This window comes from Staurois parvus, unplaced genomic scaffold (assembly GCF_062004578.1).
Source record: "Staurois parvus isolate SC_StPar_1 unplaced genomic scaffold, SC_StPar_1.0 ptg000105l, whole genome shotgun sequence".
Classification (NCBI taxonomy): domain Eukaryota; kingdom Metazoa; phylum Chordata; class Amphibia; order Anura; family Ranidae; genus Staurois; species Staurois parvus.
In genome coordinates this window covers 296236-319312 of record NW_028317901.1, presented here as the reverse complement: position 1 = coordinate 319312, position 23077 = coordinate 296236, and the positions used below count along the sequence as shown (strand labels likewise).

The 23077-nt window shown below is 43.1% G+C and overlaps 1 protein-coding gene across 1 annotated transcript in view; it reads left to right on the top strand.

The window, feature by feature from the left end:
- Positions 1-22623: 22623 nt before the first annotated feature.
- The window catches only part of SNUPN (snurportin 1), a 33782-nt gene continuing 33328 nt past the window's right edge, over positions 22624-23077 (top strand). The window contains exon 1 of the mRNA XM_089671353.1: positions 22624-22724. The gene's annotated coding sequence lies outside the window, so the exon portion shown is untranslated. The remainder of the gene's footprint in view (positions 22725-23077) is intronic.

Genomic DNA, 23077 nt, shown 5'->3' with positions numbered 1-23077 from the left:
CCTGTAAGCAGCTTCAAATACCTATACATGTAACACATACATTATTTAGCATGTATGAACTTAACACGAAAAAAATCTCATGCTAGATCTAGTTTAACCACTTGCCTACCAGGCACTTATACCCCCTTCCTTACCAGGCCAATTTTCAGCTTTCAGTGCTGCCGCACTTTGATTGACAATTGCGCGGTCATGCAACATTGTACCTATATGAAATTTTGATCATTTTTTTCTCACAAATAGAGCTTTCTTTTGGTGGTATTTAATCGCCACTGGGCACTTTACTTTTTGCGCTATAAATAAAAAAAGTGCAAAAAATTTGAGAAAAAAAAAAAAGTTTATTTGTTTCTTTTATAAAATTTTTCAAACAGGTATTTTTTCTCCTTCACTGATGTGCGTTGATGAGGCAGCACTGATGGGCACTGATAGGCGGCACTGATGGGCACTGATAGGCAGCACTAAAGGGCACTGATAGGCAGTACTAATGAGGTGGCACGGATAGGCGGCACTGATAGACAGCACTAATTAGGGGTCACGGATAGGCGGCACTAATATGCAGCACTGATAGGCGGCACTGATAGGTGACACTGATGATGGGTACTGATAGACGGCACTGACTGGCATCACTGCTGGGCACTGACTGGCAGCACTGACTGGCACAACCCCTGGGCACTGACTGGTGGCACTGACTGGCAGCACTGCTGGGCTGCACTGGTGGGTGGCACTGGTGGGTGGGCACAGGTGGGTGGCACTGGTGGGCACAGGTGGGTGGGCAGAGGTGGGTGGCACTGCTGGGCACATGTAGGTGACACTTCTGGGCACAGGTAGGTGGCACTGCAGAGTGGCACAGGTGGGTGCACTGCTGGGCACAGGTGGGTGCACTGCTGGGCACGGGTGGGCGGAGCTAGTGGGCGCACTGCTGGGCGGAACTTGCGGGTGGCACTGCTGGGCACCGATCATCAGGGCACTGATCATCAGTGCCCTGATGATCGGTGCCGATCCCCGCTCTGACAACTGCCGGTTCTCGGCAGTACTTTCCTCACGATCTGACAGCGTGAGGAAAGTGCAGCCGAGAACCGGCACTTGCATTTCCTTCTGATCAGCGTGTCATTGGACACCGCTGATCAGGTGGTAAAAGGCCGCTGTGATTGGCCTTTTACCACATCACGTGATCAGCTGTGTCCGTAGGACACAGCGATCACGGAGATCGCCGGGTGCGCGCCCCCTGGGGCGCGCAGGAGAGCGCGTTCTGGGAGGACGTCATATGACATCCACTCAGAACTGGCTGGCCGCAGTGAAGCCGTCATTCAGCTATCTGCAGTCGGCAGCTGGTTAAACTAGATTTAAACACAATCACTCTAAGCTCATACCTAATAACCCTGCCACAAAGGACCTTGATCAAGTACATTCTGTAAATCGGGTGACAACTGGCTGCCATTTGTGCATCTGGGTTGTCACCCTATCACGTGCACCTCTAATGGATGGTTCAGGTGGCCAGGCTGACACACACTGTACAGGTATGATCACTTATTGTCACTATCCGGAAGCCAGGCCAGAGAACTGATGTGCAGACCATGCTGAATGCATGATAATAGGAAGTGGATGAAAATATCTGTAGGAGATCCGTAGACCTCTTTTCCAAAAAGGATGAAGGTGTAAACACATTGTATAACAGGAGCAATACAACTTGAGGGAGTAAAGTTGTCTACACACAGTTTAAATTTGAAGCTATGGGTGGCACTGTGGGCACCCCCCCCTGCTCAACAACAGTCAATCTTTCAATTAATTTCTGTTGAAGGAGCTGGTCAGAAAATGTTCCGCCTAACAGTGCATGTATCCAATCAGTTACAGGCACTGTTCAGGTATTTAGCAGCTGCTGTAGTATTGGCTGCTAAACACAAAAGCAGGCAGCGGGCATGCCTCTATTCCCACTGTTTAGTGTAGATGGAAATGATCAATTTCTCTCATTCAGCCCAGGGGTGCTGAACAAGAGAAATCCACCAGCTTTTTTTTCTCACCACCTTTTCCAAGGAAGAAAGAAAGATCTGCCCTGCTCCTCTCCATACACTACTACCTTGTCTGTGAGTCACTACTCCACATTAGAATGCAATTGTTATATCTGCACGTCATCTAATTTCCCTGCATGTGTCACAGAGTACTGTACTGTATAGTGTATTATGATATATCATTTGTTTCATATTGTATTCTTCTAGTTACATTTGGAAATTATAGTATTTTGAATATTGATTTTATTTCTCATGCCTATTTATATTTTCCTCCAAATGTACACACAGACAAAGCTGTCCAGAAAAAATTACAGCAACAAGGGTTGAAACAATCTACATTACTAGGGAGGCTTAAAGCAGAACTTCAAGTGGAACTACATGGTATCTGAGCACCACAAACCAAAAGTGCTAATTAATTCATATTTAAAATGCAAAGGAAACTCCTCCATCCATGTCTTTATGCTGTATTTTTCTGAGACATCACTTAGAAAAACACCCTCCTAGCTTTTCTGGCAGTCACCAACTTGAGTAAGGGCAGTTGATTCATGTAGCACTTACTTAGTGGAATCCATCTTCCTTTAGCTAAGGCATGCAGGCAGGAGGGTGTTCTTAGCTTAGAAAACACCACCTCCCCTCCTGAAGACTCCTGGGATGTATGACATAATTTGCCTAGGGATGGAAACTAGTAACAAAAAAAAAAAAAACTGTTTAAAAGCAGTACACGATATACATTCCTATCTATTTACTAATGCTAGCAGCATAAGGATTCAAAATACCCAATGTTGATTGAGAAAGTGAAGTTCCATTTTAACCAAAAAGAGAAAGTTCTGCTTTTCTTCATTCCCCCCCCCCCCCCAATATTTGAGATGCATTTTTGTAGGGGGGGGTACCTAATTTTGACATGCACCTGCTCCCGCTGCCTAGGTGATCGAAGCTGACACGTTGCAGGGGACTGCGGAACCGTTTTGAGCCGCAAGGAGTCACAGTTGGCTGCCTACAGTCAAGATCCTGGCACTGGGGACCCGAACACCATCAAAGAGCCAGGTTGGATGAGGACAGAGCTGGATCCCGAGAACCTTTTTAAATGGTCAGCTTTTATCTACATAGTTCAAATCTTAAAAAAAGAAACAAATTCTGTTGCTCCAACTGCTCAACCATCTTGGCAATGCAAGGAACAAGAGCACATGGCACAAGAACAAAGGCTCTAGCCCAGGGGTCTGCAACCTTTAAGACATAAAGAGCCACTTGGACCCGTTTCCGAGAGGGAAAAAAAGACTGGGAGCCGCAAAACTATTGCAACATTTAAAACAAATCCGACACTGCATATATTGCAAAAAGCGCTCTGGTCATGAAGGGGGTTTAAGGGCCCAGTAAGCAAAGGGTTAATCAGGGCCACAGTGTATCATCATAATCACAATCATAGCCTTAGGTCAGTGGTGGGCAACCTTTTTTTTCAACTGAGCCAAATCTCGCCAAAACCACGATTAAAATTTATTTTGAGAGCCACATTTTTAAAACTGAAAATACATCCCCCATATAGTAATTCATCCCCCATAGTAATTCCTCCCCCCTATAGTAATTCATCCCCCCTATAGTAATTCATCCCCCATAGTAATTCATCCCCCTTATAGTAATTCATCCCCCATAGTAATTCATCCCCCCTATAGTAATTCATCCCCCATATAGTAATTCATCCCCCATATAGTAATTCATCCCCCCTATAGTAATTCATTCCCATATTGTGTCAATTCACTTACCTGTACTCCGCGCGTTCCTCTCGCCGTGTTCCCGCGCAGTTCTGGTCTTTAGGGCGGACTGTGAGAGGAGAGGAGTTCGTCACGCTGCCCCGCCTACATCCTGACAGCCAATGTTTGCCACGCTCCGCGGGCCGGATTATAAGGTCCGCCGGGCCGTAGTTTGCCCATTGCTAGGCTAGCTGCAGAGTCCTGACTTTTGGGGCGGCCGCCCGAGAGGAGGGAGGGGAGCAGGCGCCCGGCACACAGAAGAGCTGCATTAACCTCCCTGGCGGTATGATTCCTTCCGATTTTTTGTGCTGAAAGCGGTACCATTTTTTCGCATGGAAATAGTTTTTTATTGTAGGCTGTAATTTTTAGGAAAATTTCCCCACAAATCATTATCACTCAATTCTGCAAGTGGTTCTGATTTACTATCGCTGTTCTCTAGCCGGTCTAAAACCGCTTTTGACCTAAAGGGATGCTTTTTGGACGCCATGGACTTTTCTAAGTTTCCAGGCAGAAAGAACAGACAAAATGCAGGCAGGGGACAGGACAAAGCACTAGGGACAATATGTATGTGAAATGGGATGAAACAGCAATGTTTTACTATTGAAAATTGAAAAAAAAAAAAAAAGACATTTTTTAAATTTTTTAAATTTCCCGCCGCCGGCGGCGCCCGTACGTCCCGACGTCACGGGGACCGGAACACAGAAGCCGGATGCCGGCATCGGCCGGAGGAGATGGCCGGGGACGCTGCAGGGGACACATCGCGGGAACGAAGGACAAGGTAAGTGCTGCAGGGACCCCCAGAGCAGCGCCGCATGGTAAGCCCGAGTGTAGCTCGTGGTATAGAAATTCTACCACGAGCTACACTCGGGAAAACCGCCAGGGAGGTTAAAAGAGCCGCGGCTTGCCGACCACTGAGCTACGGCAACCCTATTGCCTGTCACCTGGTGGGCAGTGTGCTCCGGAGCCGCAGCAAAGGTGAAAAAGAGCCGCATGCGGCTCTGGAGCCGCGGGTTGCCGACACCCGCTCTAGCCGCTGTCTTCCTCCTCACTGGGCAGACTGATAGAAGCGGGAGCCACAAAGCACCCCCCCCCCCATGTTGAGGGCATGTGGCCTGGTACGGTTCAGGAGGGGGGCGCTCAATCATCCCCCCCTTTCCTGCCCTGCCAGGCTTGTGCTCGGATCAAGGGTCTGTAGGAATTTATGAGGGACCCCACACTTTTTCCCATTTTTTCAGGGTGGGGTTCCCCTTAAAAGTCCTAGCAGGCCTAACGGACCTGGTATGGCTTTTAGGGGGAACCCAATACACTTTTTTCTCCCCATTGTTGGGAGGTGAGGATCCCCTTAAAGGTCCTACCAGACCTAAAGGGCCTGCTTTGGCTTTTAGGGGTAACCCCATGCACTTTTAAACATTTTTTTACTGTGAATTAGGGGGGACCCCATGTTTTTTTTTAATAAAAATTAAATAAAAAAAAAAAAATGTCAGTCCTGCTGCAGCAGATTCTATACATTGTACAGATGTGCAACTTTGCAGGTAGTTTAAGCCCCCCCAGCATGATATTTAACCTCCCTGGTGGTTTGATTATGTCAATATTTTTGAATGTCAAAGCAGTACATTGTTTTGCATGGAAATTTGTTGTATTATATTGTAAGCCTGTAATTCTTAGGAGTAACTCACTTAAATCTGTCCAAACAAGAGTCTAGTAAACATCCAGGCTATGATAAAGTTTGAAAGATTAAATCATAAATTATAATATAACAAATAATAATAAAAAATAATAATATAATAATAATACATTTAATTCAATAATGTATTCAAACCAAAAACACTGAAATTTGTTCAAACAAGGGTGCAATATTACTAGACACTGCATATTGGTTTAGTAAAAATCCCGGGTATGACAAATTTTGAAACATGGGACTGCACAAAATCCGATGTCACGATCAGGACAATGGAACCTGGTTTCCGTTCTCATTTTCTTTCCACTGTCATCTCGCTTCAAGCAACAAACCACGCACATCCTTGTAGGTGCTGACTTTTTCTCGGTTGGTGGGATGTAGTCCACAAATTGACGACCCGTCAGGCGTTCCGAGTTGACAATGCCAACAGCACGACGACCTCTATTCACAGCCATTGATGGTGTTTGGTGGTTCACAAAGATAGGTTCGGCAATTTTCAAAATGAAGTCGGAATGAATCACAGGCATTCCACAAGCATTGATCAAGAAGATGCCTGAAGATCTTCTTTTAGTACTTCTTTTGCTGTTTCCTCATTGCTGGGTAGAATGTCATTGCTTGGTCGGCTCTTTCGACACCTCCCATGGTGTTATTGTAGTCTATCACTACTTGTGTCTTCATTTCTTTCCCACCTTTCTTGTCACGCCATCCCAGTGCCATCATTTTGCCTTTTTGCCAGGCAACCATTTCTCCAGTCTTCAGCTTCTTATTGCCAAACATTGGCGGCATGTCACGCCGATTACCCTAACGGTTCCATAAGCATCTGTTTTGTTTTGCAGAAGAAATTCATAAAGTTCAGGAGACGTATAAAAGTTGTCGGTTGTTATGCAATAGCCCTGATTTTGCAATGGCTCAATGAGTGAAAGAACGAAAGATGTTGCCATTCCATAGTTGCTGTATTTTGGATTGAATTGTGTTCCTTTTCCAGTGTATATGACTGAGTTCCAAATGTAGCCAGTTGACGATTCGCATAGCATGTAGGATTTTACGCCAAATTGTGCTCTCTTTGTTGCAATGTATTGTACCAAGCTGAGCCTTCTCTTGCAGGCCATTAGACTTTCATTTATGCTAATATCTCTTTCTGGCACATAGCTCCGCTAGAAATTCTTTATAATAATTTGAGATACTTCCCGAATTTTCTTTAGTTTTAGTGCAGGATGAGCAGTTTCATCAAATGTTTTCAAAGTGTAAAAATTTCATGATCAGGGAAAATCTGTACTCTGACATGACCGTGCCAAAGAATGGAGTGGCAAGTAATTTATTAGTTGTCAAATACCACTTCTGCAGGGGTTTTCCCACCACTGCCTGAAGTATTATTAGGCCCAGAAATTTCCAAACGTCATCTTTGGTTACTGGTTCCCACTTTCTGCTTCTTGGAAACTTCTGATGCAGTTGGTACTGGTTTGTCTCAGTAACTATTTTTTCAATAACCTCATCAGTCAGAAATAATTGTAAGTATGCCAAGGGGTAGTTGTGTTTAATGTCTACTTTCATACCAGATGCTCCAGTAAATGGGAACCTTAGGGGTGCTGCCTGATCCATACCACAGTCAATAGAGCACCAAGTTCGCACATCACTGAGCTCAGTCACAGAATCGGCGGTGCCCTCACTTTCAGTGTCTGATGATGAATTTCCCCACAAATCACTATCACTCATTTCTGCAAGTGATTCTAATTCACTATCGCTGTTTTCTACCTGGTCTAAAACTGCTTTTGACCTAAAGGGACACTTTTTGGATGCCATGGACGTTCTCAAGTTTCCAGGCAGACAGAACGGTAAAAGTGCGAGCAGGGCACTGGACAAAGCACTAGGGACAAAACTGAGGTGAAATGGTGTGATACAGTAATGTAATCCTAATAGATTACAATGTATTGTGTGTATGTCATATTTTTACTTTTCTGAATCTCCCACCAGTTCCACCCCCCTGCATCGCGACGCTCACAGGGAAGAGAACCCAGAAGATGGATGCTGGAATCGGCCAGAGGACACAGCGGGAGGACATCGGGGGATCGCAGGACAAGGACTACAGTGTAATCCCGAGTGTGACTCGGGGTTACCACTTTTGGTACTGATAATTAACCCCGAGCCACGCTCGGGATTACCGCCAGGGAGGTTAATGGATTTTTTTTTTACTTTAACCCCTTTGCGCCGGCCGCACGCAAATGTGCAGCCGCCCGGCGTCTGGGCCTAGACGCCGAGCGACCGCACATTTGCGTCCATGGAACTAAATACATATGTGCTGAGAGCGCGCTCCCAGCACACATGTGTAGTACTCACGGAAAGGCCCCGCTCCGCTCTTTCGAACGGGACCTTTCCCGATCATGTGACCACCGTGACACGTCATCATGGCGGTCACATGATTCCTAAACCACGCCCCCACCGCCCCGCCTCCCGCCGTCAGAATCTCTTAAAGGGCCGGGAGGCGTCGTCAAGGGGTTAAGCAATGAAAAAAATGGCTTCCACTTTAAAAAATGTTTTTTTTCTCACCGATTCATGTCCCTCAGGGCAGTACCTGAGTCCCCATACCCCTTTTATGGCCAATAATTTGCATACAAGCCTTCAAAATGGGCACTTTTGAATTTACAAGTTCAAGTCCATAGCTTTACATGAAGTTCGAAGTTTGCGGTCAAACTTTTGTTAGGTTAGCATCTTTGATGCTCCGAGTTGCAAGCTGATGGTTCCAAACACACACCCTGAGGCCTTAGCATCAGCAGCACATGCCAATGAAGAATGTGGGTGTTACCTGGAACATATATCTAGTTACACTCTGCTATTTACCAACAAAGCCCACAGAAAGTCTACAGGATGCAAACAGAAACTCCCCAAACATGCCAACATGACTTATAGCTACCGATGTAGTTCCACCATCTTCATCTGCCCCTCTGCCTGCCCTCAGATTGTAAGAGGCATTCATATTCAGATGACCTGGCCTTCTCATCTGACATCAGTGCCTGACCTCACAAATGCGCTTTTGGAAGAATGGTCAAACAGTCCCATAGACACACTCCTAAATCTTGTGGACAGCCTTCCCAGAAGAGTTGAAGCTGTTATAGCTGCAAAGGGTGAGCCAACTCAATATTGAACCCTATGGACTGAGATGTAAAGGCAGGCGTCCCAATAATTTTGGCAATATGGTATGTTCTGGTAACAACCTTCTGGGATGGACATTCCCTTCACTTTGAGGAGTAGTTTTCTCATTTCCTGTTGTGTCTTTAGAACAGGAAGTAATGCAAAAAATCTTCAGTGGAACACATACAGCAAAAATTAACCTGATAAGGGGTCAACCCTCCCCTATTCTATCCAAAAAAAAAGGTTTTGGCCATACTTTTAGAAATGTGAGGACATAATAATTTTAGATATTTATTGATATCTCTTGCATACATCCTTTGAGGCTACAGACTTAACTTAGTATGTGATATATGAGCTTAAATATTTCAGTGGGACAAGAAGAAGAATTGTGAGAATCAAAACCTCATCCACTGCAAATTTAAAGTCTCTTTTTGAAACATTGTAATAGATAATTGTTTTTTTCCTCTGGATATGTTTGTCATGGTGATTATTTTGTTTTTAATGATAGAAAAGAATATTTAAACTTCTTTGTTAGGCCAAAATAGTGTAGCTTGCAGTCTGTAGATTTAAAGTTTGATTCACACACTAGACTCAAAAACTGTAGTCAGTATTCTAATCCAGTCATTAGAACTGGATATATAAATAACACTGGAGATGGATGAGATTTCCTGACTCCTACATAAACACTCGCAGAAATGTACGGGGAAAACACAGAAAATCTAGCTGGCAATGCCTCATTCATAAGAATTCCAGAGAATATAAACAATTTATTTAAAAGGAAATAAATAACCACAACACTATTTCCCAATAAATTCTTAGGATGGCCTTCCCTACCCATTTCCCAAAACACTTCATTGTGAATATCCGTTCAGACAGGAAGATATCCTGGAGATCACTTGTAAAGACAAGAAGAAAGACAAGAATGTCTACTTCTAATATGACACAACTAACAACATATGAGTAAAGAAAAAGAAACGAAAACTATTATATAATTACAATCTAGTCTACTAAATAGGCCAAGGGAAAAAAAATCAGGTTTATGATGATGGCAAAGTTAATACTCAGCTTTTGAGTCACAATTTAAAGAATACATAATAAGCTGTGTTTGGACAGTGGCATGGATGTGGAAGGTACCATGCAGATACAATCTCACAACATTTGTCACTGGTAATGTCCAGCGATATTAAATTAGCTCAGATGCCAACAAATTCAAAGTTAAGCAAGATCCAATATATACAATGTTACAGCTTCTATCTCTAACTTAGAATAATTTTCAATACTTTTTTTTAACCAAAATTGGCAAACTACTCCTCATCTGCAGTGAAGGCCAGCATAGTGTTGTTCAACTGAATAGAATTGTGACAGAAATATTGAAAGTTATGCACAGGAGATGTTCTAGTACTGATCTATAAGAAATACATTAACATACTGCCAGCTCAAGGGGAACTTTTCTATCCAGTCTTGGGCTACAATAAATTAGTGGGAGTTGATCACAAGAGGAATTCAGAAAGCAATCTACTCCTTGCATCCCTAGAGAATGGTGTACTCTTAACATTGTGCAACTTCCTCCCTAATTTCTGCAAAAAAATATACCCTTATCTCATTTTCCACAGCAATTTGACATACTAACAAAACTCAATCATAGCCAGATTTGCTCTGCCAACTGAAGGATTTTTTTTCCTGGGAAAATGTTTCTTTCGCAACAACATATACTCAATGTTGGTCCTTATGCGTGAAAGTAGAAGATTTGTCAACCAGGACGTTGACTGCAGAGGATGCCTGCCAAGATCCAAACACGACAAAAGCATTGCACAACACGCCCTATACTGGCCACAGAAAGCTCAGGAAACACAATCTAGCATGTAATTTGCTACACCTATTCAAGTTTGCAAACTTGCCAACCTTAGTAATGTGAAAATAAGAGAAATGGATAATTTGGAAATGCAGCACTTCACTATTTCTGAAATAACACAGGTTGGTTTTGATGAAAAATGGTACTTCCCAGGAGCTGACAATCTATTTCCAAACTTATGCAGTCCATATATGGATCGAATTCCTTATGAATTTTCTTTAAAAAATTGGAAATTTCTTGCATTTTGTAATCCAATGGTGCCACCATTGATTTCGAAATTCAGTCAACCAAGCCTTTCATTTCACCTCATGTTGCTATAGAAAAAGATTTTCGTGGCCAAGAATTTTTTCTTTCCAGGTCACAGCTCAGTTTCATTTCTTTTTTGTTTATATTTCCCGCACGATTCTCCCATCACTGATTTGAAATTCATTTGTTTTTCAAAAAAATTCCAGCATGCCCGATCATTCAAATTTGATGGTCACACAAAAATCGACCGTTTCTGTGATCCACTAATGGTGCGAAATTCGAACGAAAATTATTAGAAAAGATTTTTGAAAGAAAATTATTTCGGAATCCGACACGTGTATGGCCAGCTTTTTTGTACTAAGAAGTGTTTGTTGATGAAATAGGGGTGTATTTCTACAAAAGACCTTGCTCTTTTATTTACATAAGCTGACTATCTATATCCTCACTCAGTGTTGTAAACTCTGAATTAATTGCTTTGTGAAAAACTAGACCTGTTTTTTTTTTCACGAAATACAAAATGTTTCCAAACTCAGACCACAAAGCATTGCACTTATTTTGAAAAAAAAGTGAGGTGTGTTTTGACTAAATACATTGCTGTTTTAGGCCAAGGAGTTGACTATTTAAAACTATTATATGTGTACTAAAATCCTCTAAGAAAAAAAAAGGTTATTACAAAACGTATTGCTCTTTTAGACCAAGGTATGGATAAATTATATCCACAGCCAGACTGAAATGGTTTTTAAAAAAAATACATAGCAACATTTGGGGAAGACGCTGACAATTTATGGGCAGCACAGTGGCTAAATGGTTAGCACTTCCGCCTGGCAGTACTAGGATCGTTGGTTCGAATCCCAGCCACGGCACCACCTGCCTGAAGTTTGCATGTCCTCCCTGTGCCTGTGTGGGTTTCCTCTGGGTGCTCCGGTTTCCTCCCACACTCCAAAGACATGCTGGTAGATTAATTGGATCCTGTCTAAATTGTCTCTAGTATGTGTATGAATGTAAGTTAGGGACTTTAGATTGTACACCGCTTGAGGGTTAGGGGCCGATGTGAAATGTACAATATATATGTAAAGTGCTGCGTAAATTGACGGCGCTATATAAGTACCTATAATAATAATTTCCAAATTCAGCGTTATAAAAGATTTTTTTCTTGCAGGGTGAGGTGGGAGTGGCCTGGGGAAACTGGTGGCAATTAAGACCAGCCCTGAGCTGGCATATGGAGGTTTGCTAGGACTTAAAATGGGGAATGTCTGTGCTGGGAAGCTGTCAATAATGTGATAGTTTCGAACACAGTGATGTATGCTGGCCACTTTCTGTTGGTTGTTAGATTACCCAGCCAAAATTAAACAACAGCGGCTGGGGATAGTGGTAATGCTCCTATTTAGGAAATTACTTTTGACTCTGGGTTGCCGGGTCCCATTGTGGGACTGAAAGGCTAGTTCTCCACCAGGTCCGCTTTACTTTTGACAGAGCACTGCAGTGGGAATTTTTGGAAAGGCACTATTGGACTGATTAGAGGCTATGAATCCGCCTACTGCCATGCACTATCAGTTAACAGCAAAGCAGACACGATGGGGAACTAAGTCACCAAAGTCCCCATTAGGCTTCATCCACCCCTACTTCAAAACTCCTCAGCCTGTCAATGTGCAGTAAGGGGCCAAGGAGGGAGGAAGTGCACTGAGGAAGAAGTGTCCAACCTCTGTGTCAAGCACCAGCAGATGCATGTATCTGTTTCTGACAGGTACATGAATTGCAGTTCATCAACCCATACTGCACTGCCATCCATAGACCCTTGTAAAGGGTCTGTGCATGGCTTTATGGTGGTACAGCACAAGATCCAGAAATGAGGGGAAAACCAGCACACTGAGAAGTAGATTCTGAAGCAGGATTTATTGAACTCCCATATCAGCAAAAACGTTATACCAATCATGTGTACTGGTTTGCTGATATGGGATTTCAGCAAGTCCTGCTAAAGAATCTACTTCTGGGTGAACTGGTTTTCTCTTCATTGCGGGTTCAGGAATCGGGCGAAAGCACCAACACTTGTGGTGCAGCAGCCCCACAAAAATTCGAAAGTAGGATGACAACACCCTTTATGAATTCCCCTAATTTTTTTTTTTTTTTACATTCTGGGAGGTGACAATTTCCAAACTCAATTTAGTAATAACTTGGTTGGAGGTGATTTATTCTTCCAAAGCAAATACAGCTTTGCAGACTGGTACTGACTATTTCAGTGTTTCTTCTCCCTCAGTTTCTCTCCCTTATTCAGCAAATGTGAGCCCTGTGCTGGTAAGGGAGCCAGGGTAGGAGCAAACAAAGAATGCTGTGCTCCTTATCAAATGATGGTTGTAATGGTGCACAACTTTGTGTAATGAAAAGGCAGGTTTCATCCATCTCCTGGCTTGTATACATTTTTGGGGCTATTTTTAGGCATTTTGCCAAGGCACCCCTGAAGAAACCTGAAGGCACCCCAAGGTGCCTGGGTACCCTGGTTGAAAAAGGCTGGCATAGATAATGACAGAAAGGATAATACCTGGGTAATGCCTCACAATATGAAAAAGAAAGAGACATCTGACAAAGGTGTAGGGAAAGAAAAGCACTGAACTAAGAGAAATATGAAGGCTAGCATTGCTGACCTGTACATCAGAAAATGTCAGTGGCCTGGCTTCACTGTCACTGAACCAGAACAATCATATAGATTAGAAAGTAAGAAGGAAATCTGAATTCCTAATCAAATACTTTTTTGGGAAGTGCTTCTGATTATTTTTAATCCATTGGATCAACGTGCCAACTACGCAGCTAGCCTTTTCAAAAAGAGAGTTCAGCTATGACAGCCTCCATAGTTTTTCATTAAAGTGGAACTCAACTTCATCTGAGCATCACAAACTAAAAAAGCTATTTAAATTCATTTTTTATATTCTAAGCAAACTCCCCCATCCATCCATGTTACCATGCTTTATTTTGTTGAGAAATTACTTTTAAAAACACCCCCTAGCATTTCTAGCTGCAGCCATCTTAAGTAAGGGCAGATGATTTATGTAGCATTTACTTTCTGAAATCCATCTGCCCTTAGCTCAGGCATGAAAGCAGAAGGGCATGCTTAGCTGAGAAAGCCCATCATCCTCTCCTCCAGATGCAAAAAAAATACTTATAAAGTCTCCTGGGATAACATCATTTTGGTCTAAACCAGAGATCAAGTGAAAAAAAAAAAAAGAAAATACTGTATAATATATCTTATCTATTTACTACTGCTAACAGCATAAGAAGTACAAATAGTCAATGCTGAATGAAAGTTCCGCTTTAAATTGAACCTGTTAGCACAGCTATGTTCTGTAACAGCAAGTCTGCCATCACACAAATCTCAGAGTCTATGTAATGATTTTTTTTATTCTATCAAAAAAAACCCAAACAACACATTTAAACGTGACTGGCTTTAAAATGGTATTAAACCCAAAAATATTGCAGCTTACCAATCATTAGATGTGATGGCTGCATCAATTTTCTTTTAGTTTTTTTCCCCATGTTTTCACCTGGTGATCTGGCCACACTTCCTGTATTAGACTGCCCCCACGCAGCACTGTCAGTCTGGGGGAAGGAGAGTGTTAGATGTACTAGCAGATTCAGATACACTTACAAATTGAAGCCAAATTTCAGCTAATACTTTTTAATCAGTTACAGCAGTTTTTCTTCTTCTTCTTCGATAAAGGTTTTACATAAATAAAGCTGATCGTTGTAATCATCCCTACTAGTGTTAAATGGTTTGTCTCATCCCTGTAACTACATTTTTCTGAAAGGCTTGTTCTTTTGAAAAACACCAGACTTACTAGCTGGATCGCCAGATAAAAATAGAAGAAAGCCTAAAAAAGAAAACCAATACAACCACTGCATCTAAGAATTGTTAAGCTGCAGTATTGTGAATTTGAACTTTAACTTAGGTAAAAAAAAAAACAATAAGGATCTTTATTTTAACAATGTGACTGAAATTTTCAAATTTGAAAATAGCTGTCCTTATCCTGGTGTGCTTGTTTTATAACTGGGCCTCTACAGTTGTGTATTCCAACTAACAGCTGCCTTGTGTGCATAACACTATGGTAACTGGATTATGGTGATTACACTACCCATCCTCTAAAGTAGAGGTTGGCAACATATTGATTGTGGGCATGTGAAGTGCAGATCTTAAATCAAACCCACTGACCTGTCAACTACCAAACTTGCCCCTGCATGGTGAGGGGGCAGGGTGTTGCCTTGGACCTGTAGAACCGCCAACCTGCATATCCTTTCTCAAGCACGCCAAAGTGTCGCAGATGTGACATGCAATATGCAGTCACAAGAGAACAAGGTGAGTGATACAAGAACCTTCCACACAATAAACACCAGCTTACAATGCTCTCGTGTAATGGTTTTGCATAGAGCAGTCCCGATCATCCTCTTCTCGGGTCCCACGCCGGCACTTCTGGCCAAGTGCCCCCAGAGCAAGCAGCTTGCTATGGGGGCTCCCAAACAGGCTTGCTCCCGAGCCGCTGCTCTGCATGTCCATTCACACACAGAGCTACTGCTTGGGACAGCCCCCTCTCTCTCCTCATTGGCTCACTGGCTTTGATTAACAGAAGCAGGAGCCAATGGCTCCCACTGCTGTCTCAGCCAATAATAAGGGAGAGTCCCCGCTGAGCCGGAGCGCTCATGCACATTGCTGGGTATCGCAATAGAGCTCAGGTAAGTATCACTACTACTGTACAAAGAAGGTTTTTCACCTTCATACATAGAATACTTAAGCCTTTACAACTACTTCAAGTAATTTATAAAAGCTCAAGGCCCCACTGCCCAATCCATTACCAAAAAAGTTTCACATGGAGGGCTGATAAACATTGCATGTTTGGTTCTCTCTAACAGAGATAAACCAATCTTCTTCCTGTGACTGCGTGGGTTTCCTCCGGGTACTCCGGTTTCCTCCCACACTCCAAAGACATGCTGGTAGGTTAATTGGACCCTGTCTAAATTGTCCCTAGTATGTGTATGTATGAATGTGAGTTAGGGACCTTAGATTGTATGCCCCTTGAGGGTCAGGGACTGATGTGAATGTACAATATACATGTAAAATGCTGCGTAAATTGACGACGTACCTGAAAAAAATAAATAAATAACTGTGTGTTACCCACTCTAGCCTACTTTACTGTGCATTACATACTAATGACCTCTGCATTCTTCATTACATACTACTGACCTCCGCATTTATATTTTTACAAAGACATATGTATTATTATATTTTTCTAAGTTTTCTTCAAACTTTACTTCTGTTTTAAAGAGGCCTTGCTAGCTTATCGTCTTAAAAAAAAAATCAAAAAGTGCTGCGCCCTGGTGATCTTTGATCTCTTACATATTGCTCAAGTAAATCTCTACTTCTCCAAGGTAGCCAACCCTCCTAAAGAGTATATAAATATAGCGTCTTCATCATTCTGAAAATGTACCAAGTAGGCCAGGTAAGAAAACAATGTTCCACAGTCTGCACGCGCTTCTCCTCCCCACTTTCCTATCTGTCATATTGCCATCTCCTGACTGTGCATCTCACTCACATGCATATACACATACACACACACACTGCAAATTCTTCCTGTCAGTTTGGAAGTTTCTACAGACAACGAAGAACCTTTTCCTACATGTAGGCTTAACAATTTGGTGCGGCCTCACATACACTGGTAGTTGTTCAGTTTCCTCCCTCTGGTAGTTCTGCATGGCTACCCAATACTCTGTAGCTACTTCAGGTCACTGCTAAAAATTGCTTGTGTGACACGGCCCTTAAAGCAAAATTAAACTCCACAAAAATACACTCCACTCCCGCAGATGGGGGTCACTTCCTCACAGCACACAGTGGGTGCTGTATCATGGGAGTCACTTCATCATGCCACACAATGGGTGCTGTAAATGCATGCACAGCTTAATGTGCATTAACACTGACAGGTACTGTATGGGGAAGCAGAAGAGACCATTGTCAGCATTTTATAAAACTCGGTTTAATACCACTTTATTTATTTCAGGTACTTATAAAGCGCCGTCAATTTATGTAGCACTTTACATATATACAGTCAGGTCCATAAATATTGGGACATTGACTCAATTCTAACATTTTTGGCTCTATACACCACCACAATGGATTTGAAATGAAATGGAAAAGATGAGCTTTAACTGCAGACTGTCAGTTTTAATTTGAGGGTATTTACATCCAAATCAGGTGAACAGTGTAGGAATTACAACAGTTTGCATATGTGCCTCCCACTTGTTAAGGGACCAAAAGTAATGGGACAGAATAATAATTGTAAATCAAACTTTCACTTTTTAATACTTGGTTGCAAATCCTTTGCAGTCAATTACAGCCTGAAGTCTGGAACGCATAGACATCACCAGACGCTGGGTTTTATCACTGGTGATGCTCTGCCAGGCCTCTACTGCAACTGTCTTCAGTTCCTGCTTGTTCTTGGGGCATTTTCCCTTCAGTTTTGTCTTCAGCAAGTAAAATGCATGCTCAATCGGATTCAGGTCAGGTGATTGACTTGGCCATTGCATAACATTCCACTTCTTTCCCTTAAAAAACTCTTTGGTTGCTTTTGCAGTATGCTTTGGGTCATTGTCCATCTGTGAAGCGGCGTCCAATGAGTTGTGAAGCATTTGGCTGAATATGAGCAGATAATATTGCCCAAAACACTTCAGAATTCATCCTGCTGCTTTTGTCAGCAGTCACATCATCAATAAATACAAGAGAACCAGTTCCATTGGCAGCCATACATGCCCACGCCATGACACTACCACCACCATGCTTCACTGATGAGGTGGTATGCTTAGGATCATGAGCAGTTCCTTTCCTTCTCCATACTCTTCTCTTCCCATCACTCTGGTACAAGTTGATCTTGGTCTCATCTGCCCATAGGATGTTGTTCCAGAACTGTGAAGGCTTTTTTAGATGTCGTTTGGCAAACTCTAATCTGGCCTTCCTGTTTTTTAAGCCTACCAATGGTTTACATCTTGTGATGAACCCTCTGTATTCACTCTGGTGAAGTCTTCTCGATTGTTGACTTTGACACACATACACCTACCTCCTGGAGAGTGTTCTTGATCTGGCCAACTGTTGTGAAGGGTGTTTTCTTCACCAGGGAAAGAATTCTTCGGTCATCCACCACAGTTGTTTTCCGTGGTCTTCCGGGTCTTTTGGTGTTGCTGAGCTCACTGGTGCGTTCCTTCTTTTTAAGAATGTTCCACGCAGTTGTTTTGGCCACGCCTAATGTTTTTGCTATCTCTCTGATGGGTTTGTTTTGTTTTTGCAGCCTAATGATGGCTTGCTTCACTGATAGTGACAGCTCTTTGGATCTCATCTTGAGAGTTGACAGCAACAGATTCCAAATGCAAATAGCACACTTGAAATGAACTCTGGACCTTTTATCTGCTCATTGTAATTGGGATAATTAGGGAATAACACACACCTGGCCATGGAACAGCTGAGAAGCCAATTGTCCCATTACTTTTGGTCCCTTAACAAATGGGAGGCACATATGCAAACTGTTGTACTTCCTACACCGTTCATCTGATTTGGATGTAAATACCCTCAAATTAAAGCTGACAGTCTGCAGTTAAAGCACATCTTGTTCATTTCAAATCCATTGTGGTGGTGTATAGAGCCAAAAATGTTAGAATTGTGTCGATGTCCCAATATTTATGGACCTGACTGTATATTGTACATTCACATTAGTCCCTAACCCTCAAGGGGTGTACAATCTAAGGTTCCTAACTTACATTCATACATACACATACTAGGGACAATTTAGACCAAAGCCAATTAACCTACCAGCATGTCTTTGGAGTGTGGGAGGAAACCGGAGAACCCGGAGGAAACCCACACAGGCACAGGGAGAACATGCAAATTCCAGGCAGGTGGTGCCATGGCTGGGACTTGAACCAACGACCCTGGTACTGCTAGGCAGAAGTGCTAACCATTTAGCCACTGTGCTGCCCACTTTAAAGTTAATATTGTAAAAATAAATAGTAAAATAAAAATGGTTAACCTGCAAAGAAGAAATCATTCCACAACTCCAGTAAAAGTAATCTCTGCAGAAACCAACACTTCTGAGAGGATTGACCTTCTGAGTTAATTCCCATGTGCAAGCACAGGAGTTACATCATTTTCCAACCTGGCCTATCCAGCTGGCCAAACATCAGAAGCCTGTGAGAAGATATCAGTGCTGAAAAGGAAGCATGCAGATGTTGCATTGGTGGAGTGGAAGTATAGTTTTAAGTGCTGCAACATATTTTTTAGTGGGAGACCATAGTTCTTTTTCAAATATTTCCAAAAATGTTTTATACAGTTATTAAAAAAAAAAACAGATTTTAACTAGTTTAAAAACATTTAAAAGGGAATTCATAAAGAGAATTATTTTGAATGCCATATTATTTAGAATTCTATTGTGCCTCTGCATGACAAGTTTCAGTGTGGGTGACAGATTCACATACCTGCTGAAAACAGGTACATGAATCTGGGGCAAGCACCACATATGGAGGTACCCTGAGGCCACCTTCAGTGCTGCTAAACTCCCTCCCCACCACTGTACCTGTCACGTAGATAGTGCAGCAACCGAGGAGCTGTGAAGCTGGGTGGGCAGAGCCTAATGGAGATTAAAAGACACCAGTTCCCGATCATAAGACAGTCAGAAATGTATGAAGACTCCTACAAGCTTTAACCAGTGCCCTGCTGGACACTGATAAAAGTCACAAGACTGCTATATACTGTTGATGAGAAAATGTATTTAACAGTTTATATTTACTAAAAATAATTGCATTTCCATGTTTTGTGTACTGTGGGAGACCAGATATAATGAATGCAGGGTCCTGGGTTTAGTAACACTTTAAAAAAACAAATGATCCCAAGACTTCACATTTACATATCAGGAATTATTCCATCATATCTCCCATTCCTGGATATTATGTGAAGGTGACTAAGCTAGATTCATTGTCAACATGATGTCCTACATAGTTGTCCTACATGCTGAACCCAGTGACTAATTTATTTTCTATTCAACTGAGCTGCCCTTGGGTATTTCATAGTATCTAAAGAATGTTTATGGAACTGCTCTGTAAACTGGATATTTTATGACATTTTATTGTACTACTGCTTGTCTTATTTGATTGGACTGTATACAACTGTCAGTAATGGTCACTACGTTCTCTGTATTTCACATTGTTTTCTGTGGCTGTTGTCTGTTCTGCTAATGATGACACTGTAAATAAAAAAAGCATAAAAACAATAATCAGGATTATGCAGATTTCCTACTGACGTCCTCTGTACTCATTCCCAAACACTATCTGTGTCATAACTCTCCTTCACACATTAGAAAGTTCAGAGATCTGGAACCTATTTTGTGAAGGCTGGAAGTAAAGCTGTGAGCCTCCTTCACACAGACAATTGGGGCTCTCTCAGGCAGGCAGCTGTGTCACAGTTTACCTTCTCCCGGGCCACCCACCCAAACTGTGACAATACAGCTGGACAGGGTTGTACACATGCCACGACCACAGCATTTGTAACTTGGAGTGCAGAGTTCGACAAATGGCAGTGCGTCTCACACTTGCCTGTAGGTTCAATGGGGCCAAGCTTCAATCATGGGCAATGCATGTGACTGCCACATTACAGGGTTAAACCAAGCAGATAGGAGGTGATACAACACTTCCTCACCATTTGCCAAATGCCTTCTGAAAAGCAATCTGAACGCAGATCACTTCTCAGAAGACACTGCAAGCGTAAAAGATCCCTTACACACATACACCTAATTCCAGCAACTGGGATGACAGGTATATGGGAACAGCGGTGGCTGCACAAAGTAATGACAGGTTGAGTGGCCGCCGCTGATTGTATACACCTGTCATCCCAGACTCAAGAATCTGCTGATTCCTGCTGCTGGAATGTGTTGTATGCATGTAGTCACCCTTGTGAAGGAGGCTATTATGAAGACTACCATTACTAATTTTCTTTAATGCCTGGAAGGCGGCACAGCTTCTCTACCATGCGACCATTGTAATCGGCTCTTACGGGGTGACGATTGGAAGCCCATCCCACTGGTTCTTAATAGGAAGCTGTGACCGCTCTGTCAGTGTGCTGGAAGCACACAACTTGAGGCTGACATGGATGCAAATGTGCAGCGGCTGGGTGTTATAACCCACCCTACCTTCCACTGCATATACAACGTATGGAATTACCACTCTTGGAAAATGTTCATTCGTTTGTGTGGGAAAAAACAATCACAGACATGCCTCAAAACTATTTTCATTTAACATTCTAACCTTCTGAACCTTTAAAAAAATAATAAAAAAAAGAGAATAAACTGTAGTCAGTTGCAACTGTTTTGCAGATCAAGCAGAAGAAAGAAATATGGAATCACTCAATTCTGATGAAAATATTATGGAATGATAGGTGGTGCAACAAAGTACTAGTGGTGTACTGTAGTGGTTTTAATTTTTCCTGATTCCATATTTTCCTCAGAATTGAGTGATTCCATATTTTTCTTCCTCTGCTTGATCTGCAAAAACAACAGTTGCAACTGACTAGTTTTTTTTTTTTTTTTTTTTAAGTGTTTCTTAAAACCAGAAGGTTGTAATGTTGAATGGAAATAGTTTTGAGGCATGTCCGTAACTAGTTTTTTTTTTTCTATACAATTAAATGAACATTTTCCAAGAGTGGAGATTCCATACTTTTTGCCAGGGGTTGTACATCGTTGGCAAGAAGTCAAGAATACTAGGAACCTGTCTCCAGCTTCCATTAGCCCACAATAGGGCCCCTGGCACACGGGACCATCTTGGAGAAGTGCATCCCTCCTGGTGAGAGACAGGTACAGCGCTCAGCCTGTCAAAGTCTTTGGCAAGCTGCAGCTGTACCAAGTAGTAGTGGAATTTAGGTGCAAAGATTTGGAATGTATAAGACCTGCATTGTAGATCTTTGTACCTGAACACTGATACCACTCAGTCTAGGGTTCAGCCACAGACTACCATACACTTTGACAGGCTGCCTGCCGTGTAGCTGCATGCTGCCCCTCCCAGGTGCACTAAAATGTCAGGATGGAGGCGTTGCTCTTGTTCACACAGGAATACTACAGTGGATGCCCACGCGAGGGCTGTGTGCAGTGGGGTGCCCACGCGAGGGCCGTGTGCAGGGGGATGCCCACGCGAGGGACGTGTGCAGGGGGATGCCCACGCGAGGGACGTGTGCAGGGGGATGCCCACGCGAGGGCCGTGTGCAGGGGGATGCCCACGCGAGGGCCGCGTGCAGGGGGATGCCCACGCGAGGGCAGTGTGCTGCCCATGCGAGGGCTGTGTGCAGGGGGATGCACATGTGTTCTGTACAGACAGTCCCATTCCTGTCAATCAGAATGCAGCTGCTGCTCCTAATCTGACCGCAGTGCATGCACATGGCCCCAAATTCGTGTTCAGGGCTGCACACCCACGAGTGACAAATTAGTAGCCGCTCTGTCCCTACTGACATGAACGGGCCTGCCTGCATGGAACACCTGTACACCCCCATTCAGGCAAACACGGCCCAAGCACATGCCTATGTTATAGTACACCCATGTGAATGAGGCCTACACAAGCACACTGAAAAGCCTGATATCCTAATCTGCATACTTATTTGAGGTCAGCGACTTGGAAAGTACCAGAACTGGGGATATTACACGACAGCCAAGCTACACGAATGTCCAGATATCAGCAATGGACGCCTTCACATTCTATCACATTAGGGTTCTCTATAGACTGTCAGTGAGCGCCGTCCATCTACTGAGGTAAACGAATGACTGGGATGCGCCCGTTTCATAAGAACTCCCATGGACAAGATATGGGGCGATCCCAGGCCGGTCTGTATAGGATATGGAGGGTGTCACGTCACCTCTACACACAGTCCCAACCACACACACCATCACATCGTCCAACCACAACTCGCCGGAGAAAGCCCACCCTCCTGCTCACGTGACCGTACCCAGTGATTTCCGGTATGGCGCTTCCGGATCTCTAGGTTCCGGCTTGTGTCGCATCTGTACTGACGTCACGAGGTAAGCGGCATGTTGGTGAAAGGGATGTGGCGGGAGGGATGGCTGACGGCTGCAGCAGCAGGTTCTAGTGGAATAGAAGATAGCTTGTAAGGCTGCTTCTAGGGTCATCACCACACTGTGCGCCATTCATTGCCGGCCCCTATTATATACTCCTATACTAGCATGGCTCAGCACATACAATGTATGAGGGTAGGGGGGAGAGCAATGCAGGAATTGCAGCCATGCCTATAAGTATGTATTGTGCTTGCTTAAGAATTTGTGATTCTGTGCAGACAGATTTGTGATCCTGCCAGTACAGTCAGGTTCTCCAATTATACCCTCCAGCTTGTTGATTGGATGATGAAACCGCAGCA